The sequence below is a fragment of the Piliocolobus tephrosceles genome, chromosome 21 (genome assembly GCF_002776525.5).
Source record: "Piliocolobus tephrosceles isolate RC106 chromosome 21, ASM277652v3, whole genome shotgun sequence".
NCBI classification, from domain to species: Eukaryota; Metazoa; Chordata; class Mammalia; order Primates; family Cercopithecidae; genus Piliocolobus; species Piliocolobus tephrosceles.
Genome location: NC_045454.1, coordinates 3,018,591 through 3,031,234, shown reverse-complemented (window position 1 = coordinate 3,031,234; position 12,644 = coordinate 3,018,591).

Here is a 12,644-nt window from a genome sequence, read left to right as displayed (position 1 = left end):
ATTAACTTTAAATTTTTTGAGCCTGCCCAAAGGCCAGATGTTATCAGCAGCTGAACAGCATCTACAGAAACCAGCTGCAAAGACAGAAACAGAACAACTGATTTGGTGGAGAGATCCAATAACAAAAAGTTGGGAAATAGGTAAAATAATAACTTGGGGTAGAGGTTATACTTGTGTTTCTCCAGGCCAAAATCAACAGCCAATATGGATTCCATCAAGACCCCTGAAAACTAATCATGAGCCAGATGCCAAGGAAGAGACTCTGGGAGGATCCCGAGGACCCCCCAGTTGCAGCCATGTTGAGACTGACGTTGAGGAGGACCCCAACTATCACGAGCAACACCCATCAAACACAGCCACCCACCTGGGGACAGATCAATAAGATGTCACAGATGGCAGAAGAAAACCTGAGGAAAGCGGGACAACCAGTCACAGCAAATAATTTAATGGTAGCTATGATAGCAGTTATCACCATTGCTGTGAGTATTCCTTCAATAAGGGCTGACACAGAGAACAATTATACTTATTGGGTGTATTTATCAATCTTGGCTGGCAATAATGCCTGGATGCAATCACTCTTATGACACAGTTACATATGCTTTCTGATCTCAGTATTTACCATAATAAATCTGCTCTATGAGGCATACTGCCCTCAAAAACCTATTTGTAAACATGATTGGAACAGTTAGAAAAAATGAACATAGCCGGGCGCGGTGGCTCAAGCCTGTAATCCCAGCACTTTGGGAGGCCGAGACGGGCGGATCACACGGTCAGGAGATCGAGACCATCCTGGCTAACACAGTGAAACCCCGTCTCTACTAAAAAATACAAAAAACTAGCCGGGCGAGGTGGTGGGCGCCTGTAGTCCCAGCTACTCCAGAGGCTGAGGCAGGAGAATGGCGTAAACCCGAGAGGAGGAGCTTGCAGTGAGCTGAGATCCGGCCACTGCACTCCAGCCTGGGTGACAGAGCCAGACTCCGTCTCAAAAAAAAAAAAAAAAGAAAAAAGAAAAAATGAACATACTTGTTTAGGAAGATTGCTTTGCAGAACAGAGAGAAGTTCTGCAAAACGATTCCTATTGAATCATTATTAAGTGGTCTCCTAAGGGGATGTTTAGCTTGAATTGCACCTCTCGGTCTGCATGCCACGGCCACACTATGTTCAGCTGATCTGAGCAAAATGGTCAGATGGTAGAAATAATAAGAAGTATGGCAAGAGTTCCTATTATCTGGAATCATGGCGGCATAGTGACATCTCAATCTCAAATGATATGGCCCATTGTAGGAGCTAAACATAAGGATTGATGGAAACTATTAAATGCTCTTAAAAGGATCAAAATTTGGGAAAGAATAAAAAAGCATCTAGAAGGACACTCTACAAACTTGTTTTTGGATATAGCAAAATTAAAAGAACAAATATTTAAAGCATCCCAGGCACACCTGACCTTATGCCAGGAACTGGAGTGCTTAAAGGAGCTACAGAGAAATTAGGAGCTAGTAAACCCATTAAAATGGATAAAAACACTTGGAAGCTCTGTGATTTCAATGATGACTGTGCTTTTAATCTATGTTGTTTGTCTTTGTATAGTCTACAGATGTGAATCCTGACTCCTGCAAGAAGTAGCTCATTGTGACAAAGCTGCCTTTGCTTTTATCGATTTGCAAATCAAAGAAGAGGGACATGTTGGGAGCAAGCCCCCCAAAATCTGGCCATAAACTGGCACCAAAACTGACCATAAACAAAATCTCTGCAGCACTGTAACATGTACATAATGCCCCTAACACCCACACTAGAAGGTTGTGGGTTTACAGGAATGAGGGCAAGGAACACCTGGCCCACCCAGGGCAGAAAACCGCTTAAAGGTATTCTTAAGCCACAAACAATAGCATGAACAATCTGTGCCTTAAGGACATGCTCCTGCTGCAGTTAACTAGGCCAACCTAGGCCAGGCGCGGTGGCTCAAGCCTGTAATCCCAGCACTTTGGGAGGCCGAGACGGGCAGATCACGAGGTCAGGAGATCGAGACCATCCTGGCTAACACGGTGAAACCCCGTCTCTACTAAAAATACAAAAACTAGCTGGGCGAGGTGGTGGGCGCCTGTAGTCCCAGCTACTCGGGAGGCTGAGGCAGGAGAATGGCCTAAATCCGGGAGGCGGAGCTTGCAGTGAGCTGAGATCCGGCCACTGCACTCCAGTCCGGGTAACAGAGCGAGACTCCGCCTCAAAAAAAAAAAAAAAAAACAAAACTAGGCCAACCTATTCCTTTAATTCGGCCCATCCCTTCGTTTCCCATAAGGGATACTTTTAGTTAATTTAATCTCTATAGAAACAATGCTAATGACCAGTTTGCTGTTAATAAATATGTGGGTAAATCTCTGTTCGGGGCTCTCAGCTACTAAGGCTTTGAGACCCCTGATTTCCCATTTCACACCTCTATATTTCTGTGTGTGTGTCTTTAATTCCTCTAGTGCCACTGGGTGAGGGTCTCCCCGACTGAGCTGGTCTCAGCATGTTTCTATGAGTTTGACAATTTTAGATTCCACATATAAGTGGAATCATAAAGTATTTGTCCTGTGACTGGCTTCTTTTACTTAGCATAATGTACTCAAAGTTTATCCATGTTGTAGCATGTAACAGGATTTCCTTTTCTAGGGCTTAAAAATATGCCATTGTGTGTGTGTGTGTGTGTGTGTGTGTGACTTTATTTTTTATCTGTCCATCTGTCAATGGGCATATACATTGTCTTCATCTTTTGGCTATTGTAAATCATGCTGTAATAAACATGAAAGCGCACTATTCATTGCAACCTCCTTGAGATCTTCTTGAGATCTTACTTTCAGTTCCTTGGCCATCACCCAGAAGGGGACTGCAGGAATATATGGTGGGTCTATTTTTACTTTCTTGAGGAACTTCCACTGTTTTCCAAGAAGCATCACTACTTTGCATTCCCATCAACAGTAAACAATGGTTCCAATTTCTCCACAGCCTCACTAACAGGTTACCTTTGTTTTTTTGAGAATAGCCATTGTAACTGGGGTGAAGTAAAATCTCACTGTGGTTTTGATTTACATTTCCCTGATAATCAGTGATGTTGAGCATCATTTCATATGCCTGTTGGCCATCTACATGTGTTCTTTGGGAAAATGTCTACTTAAGTCGTTTGCCCATTTTAAAATCAGGTTATTTGTTTTTTAGTGTAATTGAGTTGAAGGAGTTCCTTAAGTATTTTGAATATTAACCCCTTATCAGAAATATGGTTTGCAAATATTTCCTCCCAATCAGTAAGCTGCCTCTTCCCACTGTTGTTTTCTTTTGTTTGTTTTTTTTTTTGAGACGGAGTCTCGCTCTGTCACCCAGGCTGGAGTGCAGTGGCCGGATCTCAGCTCACTGCAAGCTCCGCCTCCTGGGTTCACGCCATTCTCCTGCCTCAGCCTCCCAAGCAGCTGGGACCACAAGCGCCCGCCACCTCGCCCGGCTAGTTTTTTTTTTTGTAGTTTTTAGTAGAGACGGGGGTTTCACCGTGTTAGCCAGGATGGTCTCGATCTCCTGACCTCGTGATCCGCCCGTCTCGGCCTCCCAAAGTGCTGGGATTACAGGCTTGAGCCACCGCGCCCGGCCCCCACTATTGTTTTCTTATTACAGGATTTTGTGTGAACATAACTCTTCATTTCCCTGGGATAAATGCTCAGGAATGTCATTACTAGGTCATATAGTATGTTTAGTTTTTTTCTTAACAAACTGTCAAACTGTTTTCCAGAGTGGCTGTACCATTTTACATTCCTGGCAGCAATTTATGAGATACGCAGTTTTTCTAGATCCTAGCCAGATACCCAGGAGTGTGATTGCTAGATCATATGGCAAGAGTATGTTTAGCTTTGTAAGAAATCACCAGACTGTTTTCCAAAGTGCATTCCCATCAGCAATGAATGAGAACTGCTGTCCACAACCTCACCACCACTTGGTATTGAAAGTTGTTTTTGGATTTAATCATTCTAATAGGTGTGTAGTCATATCTCATATCTCATGCTTGAATTTGCAATTCCCTAATGACATATGATGGTAATATGATGGTAAGTATCTTTTTCCATGCTTATTTACCATCTGTATATCCTCTTTGCTGGTTTTTGGTAGATCTTTTGCCCATTTTTCAAGTGCATTGTTTTCTTATTGTTGAGTTTTATGAGTTCTTTGTATATTTGTATGTAAGTCCTTTAGCAGCTATGTGTTTTGAAAATACGTCCTCCCAATGGTGGTTTGTCTTTTTAAATCTAACAGTATTTTTTCACAGAAAAGTTTTGTTGTTTTTTGTTTTGTTTTGTTTTGAGACAGAGTCTCCCTCTGTTGCTTAGGCTGAAGTGCAGTGGCACGATCTCAGCTCACTGCAACCTCCGCCTCCCAGGTTTAAGCAATTCTTTCACCTCAGCCTCCCGAGTAGCTGGGATTATAGGCACCTGCTACCACCCCCAGCTAATTTTTTGTATTTTTAGTAGACACAGGGTTTTACCAGGTTGGCCAGGCTGGTCTTGAACTCCCGGCCTCAGGTGATCTGCCTTCCTTGGCCTCCCAAAGTTCTGGGGCTACTGCGCCCAGCCCACAGAGTAGTTTTTAATTTTAATGAACAACTTATAACTTTTATTCTTTCATGGCTTGTACTTTTCAATCTTGTATTTAAAAACTCATTGCCAAACCAAAGGTCACCCAGATTGTCTCCTGTTACTTTCTAGGAGTTTTATAATTTTGCATTTTTACATTTAAGTCTATGATCCATTTTAAGTTACTTTTGTGAAAAACGTCTGCGTCTGTTTTTTCCATGTGGACATCCCACTGTTCCAGCACCGTTTGTTGAAAAGACTGTTCTTTCCCCATTAAGTTGCCTTTGCTTCTTTGACAAAGATCAGCTGACCACATTCATGTGGTTCTATTTTTGGGATCTCTCTTCTGTTCCATTGCTCCATCTCTATTCTTTAGGCAATACTACACTGTCTTGATTACAATAGCTCTGTCTTGAAGTTGAGTAGTATCTGCTCTCCAACTCTGTTCTTTTTCTCTAGCATTGTATTGGCTATTCTGAGTATTTTTGCCTTTTCATATAAACTTTATTTATTTTTATTTATTTATTTATTTTTTTTGAGACGGAGTCTCGCTCTGTCACCCAGGCTGGAGTGCAGTGGCCAGATCTCAGCTCACTGCAAGCTCCGTCTCCCGGGTTCCCGCCATTCTCCTGCCTCAGCCTCCAGAGTAGCTGAGACTACAGGCGCCCGCCACCTCGCCCGGCTAGTTTTTTTGTATTTTTTAGTAGAGACGGGGTTTCACCGGGTTAGCCAGGATGGTCTCGATCTCCTGACCTCGTGATCCGCCCGTCTCGGCCTCCCAAAGTGCTGGGATTACAGGCTTGAGCCACCGCGCCCGGCCTCATATAAACTTTATAATCACTTTCGCAATATCCACAAAATAACTTGCTGGGATTTTAATTGGGATTGGTTGAGTCTATAGATTAGTTAGGAAGAACGGACATCTGAACACCACCAAGTCATCCTACCCATGAACATGGAATCTCTCTCAGTTGATTTAGATCTTCTTTGATTTCCAAGGACTGTGGATCTGAAATTTCCCTTCTGGGTTCAATCACCATCCTGACCTTTTCCAGTGGCTTCCAGAGGGGCTTCTCCTCTTTCTTCCCCAAAAGTGGAACTGGGCAGTATGGGGGCGGGCCTGGTTCTCCAGCACAGAGATGCCACTGAGCTGCTGCTGTGACCTCTGCTTTATGTGTGTGGGGAGGTGCGGGGAGTGTGAGTGATCCCAAGGGAGGAAAAGGAGGGAGGGGTTGTTGGTTCTTTGGAACCAACCACAGCTATTCCTCCCCAGATGTTTCTTCCAGAGTGCCTGGCTCATCCATGATTCCAGCTGTGAGTGAAGGAGTTCAGTGTGGATGCAGGAGGGCCTGTGTGTCCTGGTGCCCTGTGCCTCTACCCACCCCGAGAATGTCCTGTCTGATGCTTTTCCAGCTCAGGGGTGCCGAGTCCATGATGAGAATCATTTTTTTTTTTTTTTTTTTGAGGCGGAGTCTCGCTCTGTCGCCCGGACTGGAGTGCAGTGGCCGGATCTCAGCTCACTGCAAGCTCTGCCTCCCGGGTTTATGCCATTCTCCTGCCTCAGCCTCCGGAGTAGCTGGGACTACAGGCGCCCGCCACCTCGCCCGGCTAGTTTTTGTATTTTTAGTAGAGACGGGGTTTCACCGTGTTAGCCAGGATGGTCTCGATCTCATGACCTTGTGATCCGCCCGTCTCGGCCTCCCAAAGTGCTGGGATTACAGGCTTGAGCCACCGCGCCCGGCCTGAGAATCATTTTTATTTGAATGATCCAGTGGCCACAAATGACCCTCCCCACAAAATTTAGGAGGAGACCCAGAGCCCATTTGCCTCCCTGGGGTACCCCCAGACCTATAACTGCTCCCTGAGCATGAGAGATGCCCAGATGGGGGATACAGAAAAGTGCTATGTTCAGGTAGAGAGAGGACCTACTGTCAGATAATGTCATTGGATTAAAGGGCTGTCAGTGCATGTGCCAGGTACGGAATTGGATCTAGGGAGGGCACACGTGATGGAGTGTGGGTCCCTCACTCCACGAGCTGAGCTGGAATGGGACCCTCTCACCTCTCCCAGTGAGTGGGAAGAAGCAGGCTCAGATTTGAAAAGGGGGTAGTCTCGGGGGATCCCCTGAAGTCCTCTCTGAGTCCTGGTCTCTGCCCCTCTCCCGCCTCTGAGCCAGCAGCTGAATGTTCATGCTCCAGAGATCCCGGAATTTGGACACCCAAGGATGAGGATTGTGGTCTTTGTTTCCTGGGTCTGTAAGGGGGATTCGGTCTCTACCTCCTCCTGAATGGGGGCTTGCCTGGCCTCCCTGGGCCGCACAACTCCAATGCTCATCCTCAACCCAGAGCTTCCAGACCACGGCACCAACCTCCCCTGCCAGGTGAGCCTCCTCTGGGACTAGCGTGACCTCAGAGAGCCTTTAACTCAGCATTTCCCGAGAGTCCTTGGGCAGGTTGTTGGGGGCCTTGAGGAGGCTTGTTAGGGGTTCCTGGAGGCAGGAGCCAGGGCCCCTACCAGGGCAGCAGGTGGTGGTGACTTGGGGGTGGCTGTCAACTCTCCTGGGCCCTGCAGCTCAGTACTCAATGGGTTCCCCTCAAGCCTCCAAAGGCCTCTCTGTGGAGCATGAGGGGCTGGAGGCTGACCTCTGGGTTTTGTGGGTGAGGCAGAGGACAGGACTGCAGCCTTCACTCAGCAGCCTCACCTTCTTTTCTCTCATCTCCTTTGCCCAAGGTGGCCTCCCTCCTTGCCCCTGTGGGCTGGTGGGAGCTCTGGCTGCTGGTCCTCACCTGCTCAGAGGGTGGGCCTCCTCCTCAGCGATGCCCCCCCAGATATTCCCCACCAGGCGAGTAGACCTTTTACTGCCCCCAGGACTCTTTCCAAAACCTGGACCTGGGGCCTGTCTTCCTGGATTCAGCAACGAACTGCCCCTCTGATTTAAGAATTGTGTGACCTCTCAGAGATGAGGTCCTTGAGGATTGTATTAGGCCATTCTTGCACTACTATAAAGAAATACCTCAGACTGGGTACTTTATAAGGAAAAGAGGTTTAAATGGCTCATAGTTCTGCAAGCTGTACACGAAACATGGCACTGACATTTGCTTGACTTCTAGGGGAGGCTTACAATCATGGCAAAAGGTGAAAGGGGAGCCGCACATCACATGGCAAAAACACATGAGCAAGAGAGAATGGGTGAAATGTGCCACACAGTTTTAAATGACCTAATCTCACAAGAACTCACTCATTATCGAGAAGACAGCACCATGTCATGAGGGACCTGCCCCATGATCCAAACACCTCCCACCAGGCCCCATCTCCAGCACTGGCGGTTACAATCTAACATGAGATTTTGGGCAGGGACAAATATCCAAACTATTTCAAGGGGTGGAGCCAGTGCCTAGGCTGAACCTGTAACTCATCCTCAGGACCAAGAGCCCACGGTGAGAGTCCAGCTGGTACTTTCCTGTCTCCACTCTCAATGTGCATTCTCTATCTCTTTCTTCTTTTTTCTTCTTTTCAATTAAGATTCTAGGGTTTGGCCGGGCACGGTGGCTCAACCCTGTAATCCCAGCACTTTGGGAGGCCGAGACGGGCGGATCACGAGGTCAGGGGATCGAGACCATCCTGGCTAACACGGTGAAACCCCGTCTCTACTAAAAATACAAAAAACTAGCCGGGCGAGGTGGTGGGCGCCTGTAGTCCCAGCTACTCGGGAGGTTGAGGCAGGAGAATGGCGTAAACCTGGGAGGCGGAGCTTGCAGTGAGCTGAGATCCGGCCACTGCACTCCAGCCTGGGCAACAGAGCGAGACTCCGTCTCAAAAAAAAAAAAAAAAAAAAGATTCTAGGGTTTTTATTCACTTTCTGGAAGTCTGAGATAATTGGCAACTTTTTATGCTTTTAGCTATTTATAAAATATTCAAAACTTGTGTTATTTCACCTTGAATCTTGTTCTTAAAGCTCCTGTTCTTCTTGTTCAACTTACTGCTGTGGCATTTTCAGGATATCTAAATCATTGTTCCCCAAAGAAGGAAATAGTCAGAGAGTAGATATAAAAATAAATAATTACAACTCAGAAGTTCACATAATGAACTTTACAGACCCTCCCTCCACAAATAAAACCCTTATATCTGTTTTACCTGTTTTTAAATTAGTATGTGCATTCTAAATTATTTTGATTTTTATAGTTTTAACATTCATTTAAGCCATTTATGTCTATTTTGAGGCACACTTTTACTGTTTTTTGATCATATATTTCCTTTAAAATTATTCAGATTTAATTAAAGCCCTTTTTCCTCTTCTGAAAATACTTTATTTAAAATACCAATATGCTATTAACTAAAAACTGAGGGATCAATTTGAGTTACTCTAAATTGTGTGTAACTCAGACTGTCCCCGTTTGTGCACTGTATTAATAGTGTTTAGTCACAAGAACAGCAGCCCTTACTGCCCTTATGAAGACTGTTCCTTAATGTTCCATGAGGCACATGCATTCTGAGTTCCAGGCTCCTTGGATACAAGGAACAAAACAAACATGTCAGTGTGAAGGTCACATTGGGTGGGTGGTGGAAACTTTTGCTACTGTGATCTAGAAATGTCGATTCTTTCAACTTATCAGATGGCTCCTGTGTCACCTCCCGTCCAGCTTCCTGTAAAAGTCAAGGTTTGTCCTTCTGGGGTAAACAGACAGAGACATTGTTCAGTCACTGCCAAGAGTTCTCTTTAGTAAGAAATGGGAACGTGTCCTCCTACAATTTAAACTGGGAAGTGCTATAAAGTTGGCAACCTAACTTTTATGTTTCCCAAAGGACAGTGATATGGTTTGACTGTGTACCTTCCAAAACCCAGCTTGAATTGTGTCTCCCAGAATTCCCACATGTTGTGGGAGGGACCCAGGGGCAGGTAACTGAATCATGGGGGCTGGTCTTTCCCATGCTATTCTCGTGATAGGGAATAGGTCTCACGTGAACTGATGGGTTTATCGGGGGTTCCACTTTTGCTTCTTCCACATTTTCTCTTGCTGTTGCCATGTAAGAAGGGCCTTTCACCTCCCACTGTGATTCTGAGGTCTCCTCAGCCATGTGGTACCGTAAGTCTAACTAAACCTCTTTTTCTCCCCAGTCTTGGGTATGTCTTTATCAGCAGCATGAAAACAGACTAATACAGTAAATTGGTACCAGAATGGGGTGCTGCTGAAAAGATACCCAAAAATGTGGAAGTGACTCTGCATAGCTTGAGCTTCAAGCCTCTTAAACCTTGCCTGAGAAAATTTCTGCTTGGCTTGATGTTAATTTCTACTTACATGAGAGCCAAAGAACTCAAGAGAGTCCAGTTGTGGTAACAGAATCAGTCTACAATGGTCAATTAAAAATCTTAGTATGATTTTTTTTGAATTACATTGAACGTATAGATCAATGTGTGTGTGCTTAAAGTAGATCAATATGTGTGTACTTCTTTTTAAGAAACAAAAAACTATTTCAGTGGGAACAAAGGAACACATGGCTGGTTCCTATATGCAAGGTGTTTTGTTAGAACAAAACAAAGATGGAATAAATGTGTGTGCACACGTTACAGGATTTTTAGCCCATTCTTCTCATGACTCATCTGCCTTCATTTCCACAAAACAAAACACCACATTTCCAGCTGTCATTGGAGAGTGAGAACACTGGGAAAGCTCTGTCACCTACAGAGATAGGGTTACCCATCACCAGGATGACAAAACCCCACCCCAGCATTCCTTCCCCTATCTGGCCCTTCCGGGGGGTGCAGATCATTGTGGTTTTGATACACATTTCCCTAATGGCTAATGATTGAGCATCTTTTCATATACTTGTTTTTCATTCACATATTTTCTTTGGATGAATGTCTATTCAAGCCTGTTGCCTATTTTTAATTGAGTTGTTATGGTTAAGTTGTAATTCTGGATTCATGTCCTTTATAGATAAACGATTTGCAAATCTCTTCTCTCATTTCATGAATTTACTGTTTCACTTTCTTGATGTGAAACAGTAAATCTATGCTTCTTTTGAAGCATAGATTTTTTGTTTGTTTTTGAGACAGTGTCTTGCTCTGTCACCTGGGCTGATGTGTGGTGGTGCAATCACAGCTCACTGAAGCCTTGATCTCCCAGGCTCAAGCAATCTTCTCACCTTAGCCTCTCGAGTAGCTGGGATTACAGGCATGCACCAACTCATCTATTACTATTATTATTTTTTTTTTTTGTAGAGACGAGGTCTCACTATGTTGCCTAGGCTAGTCTCAAACCTTTCCTCAAGTGAACCTCTCACCTTAGCCTCCCAAAGTCCTGGGATTACAGGCATGAGGTACCATGCCCAGCCTTGAAACACAGATGTTTTTAATTCTGATATAGTCCAACTTGTTTTGCTTTTGCTGCTTGTACTATCTATGAAACTACTTTCAAATCCAAGGTCATGAATATATACCACTATGTTTCTTCTAAGAGTTTTACAATTTGGGTTATTGCATTCAGATATTTGATCTATTTGCATTCATTTTCATATATAGTGTGAGGTAGGGGTCCTTTTTTTTTTTTTTTTTTTGAGACAGAGTCTCACTCTGGCGCCCAGGCTGGAGTGCAGTGGCACAATCTTGGATCACTGCATGCTCCACCTCCTGGGTTCATGCCATTCTCCTGCCTCAGCCTCCCGAGTAGCTGGTATTACAGGCGTGTGTCACCACACCCAGCTAAGTTTTTGTATTTTTAGTAGAGATGGGGTTTCACTGTGTTAGCCAGGATGGTTTTGATCTTCTGACCTCGTGATCCGTCTCCCAAAGTACTGGGATTACAGGCATGAGCCACTGCACTCGGCCCCAAATTCATTCTTTCGCAGGTAGGTATCCAGTGGTCCCACCATTATTTGTTGAAATGACTTTTCTTTTCTTTCTTTTTCTTTTTTTTTTTTTTGAGAGAGAGTCTCACTCTGTCACACACTCTGGAGTGCAATTGTGCAATCTTGGCTCACCGCAACCTTTGCCTCCTGAGTTCAAGCAATTCTCCTGTCTCAGCTTCCCGAGTAGCTGGGATTACAGGTGCACGCCACCACACCCGGCTACATTTTTGTATTTTTAGTAGAGACTGGGTTTCACCACATTCCCCGGGCTGGTCTTGAACTCCTGAGCTCAGGCAATCCACCTGCCTCGGCCTCCCAAAGTGTTAGGCTTGCAGGCATGAGTCATCACGCCTGGCCAAAACGACTCTTCTTATCCCACATTAAATTATTTTGACATCCTTCTTGAAAATCAATTGAGCATAGATGTATGGGTTTATTTCTGGACCTTAATTTCTATTCCATTTATCTCTATAACTATCCTTATGCCAGTACTGCATAGTCTTGGTTACTACAGTTTTGATTTAAAATTGGGAAGTGTGAGTCCCTTTGTTTTGCTTTTTAAATATGTTTTGGCTATTCTGTGTCCCTTGTGCTTCCATTTGAATTTTAGGATCAGCTCGTCAATTTCCACAAAAAGGAAATGAGATTGCATTGAACATGTAGATAATGTTGGGAAGCATTGCCATCTTAATAATATTAAGACTTCCAATGTATAAATATGGGATTTTCTTTCAATAATATTTTATAGTTTTCAGAATCTAACTTTTGTACTTTTGTTGATTCCTAAGTATTTAACTCCTTTTGATGCTATTGTAGGTAGAATTTTTTAAATCTTATTTTTAAATTGTTCATAGCTTCTGCCTCCAGGAACCCCAAAAAGCCTCCCTAAGGCCCCAAACAACCTTCCCAAGGACCCTCGGGCCATGCTGAGTTAAAGGCTCTCTCTGAAGTCACATTAGTCCCAGAGGAGGCTCACGTGGCGGGGCAGTTTGGTGTCATTCCCATTTCAATTCGTCTTTTGATCAGAGATGCTCCTTCAATTACAATCTCTCTACATAGAATTCTTGACCTGCCAGAGAGGCAGTATAATGGTTTTAAAATCCATAAGACAAATGGTGTTTTTCTCATGGGAAGAATGAATGTATGGGCTTCCGGACCCTTGTTAGGTGACCTGATGTTGCAACACAAGAACCAATCCAGCATTCC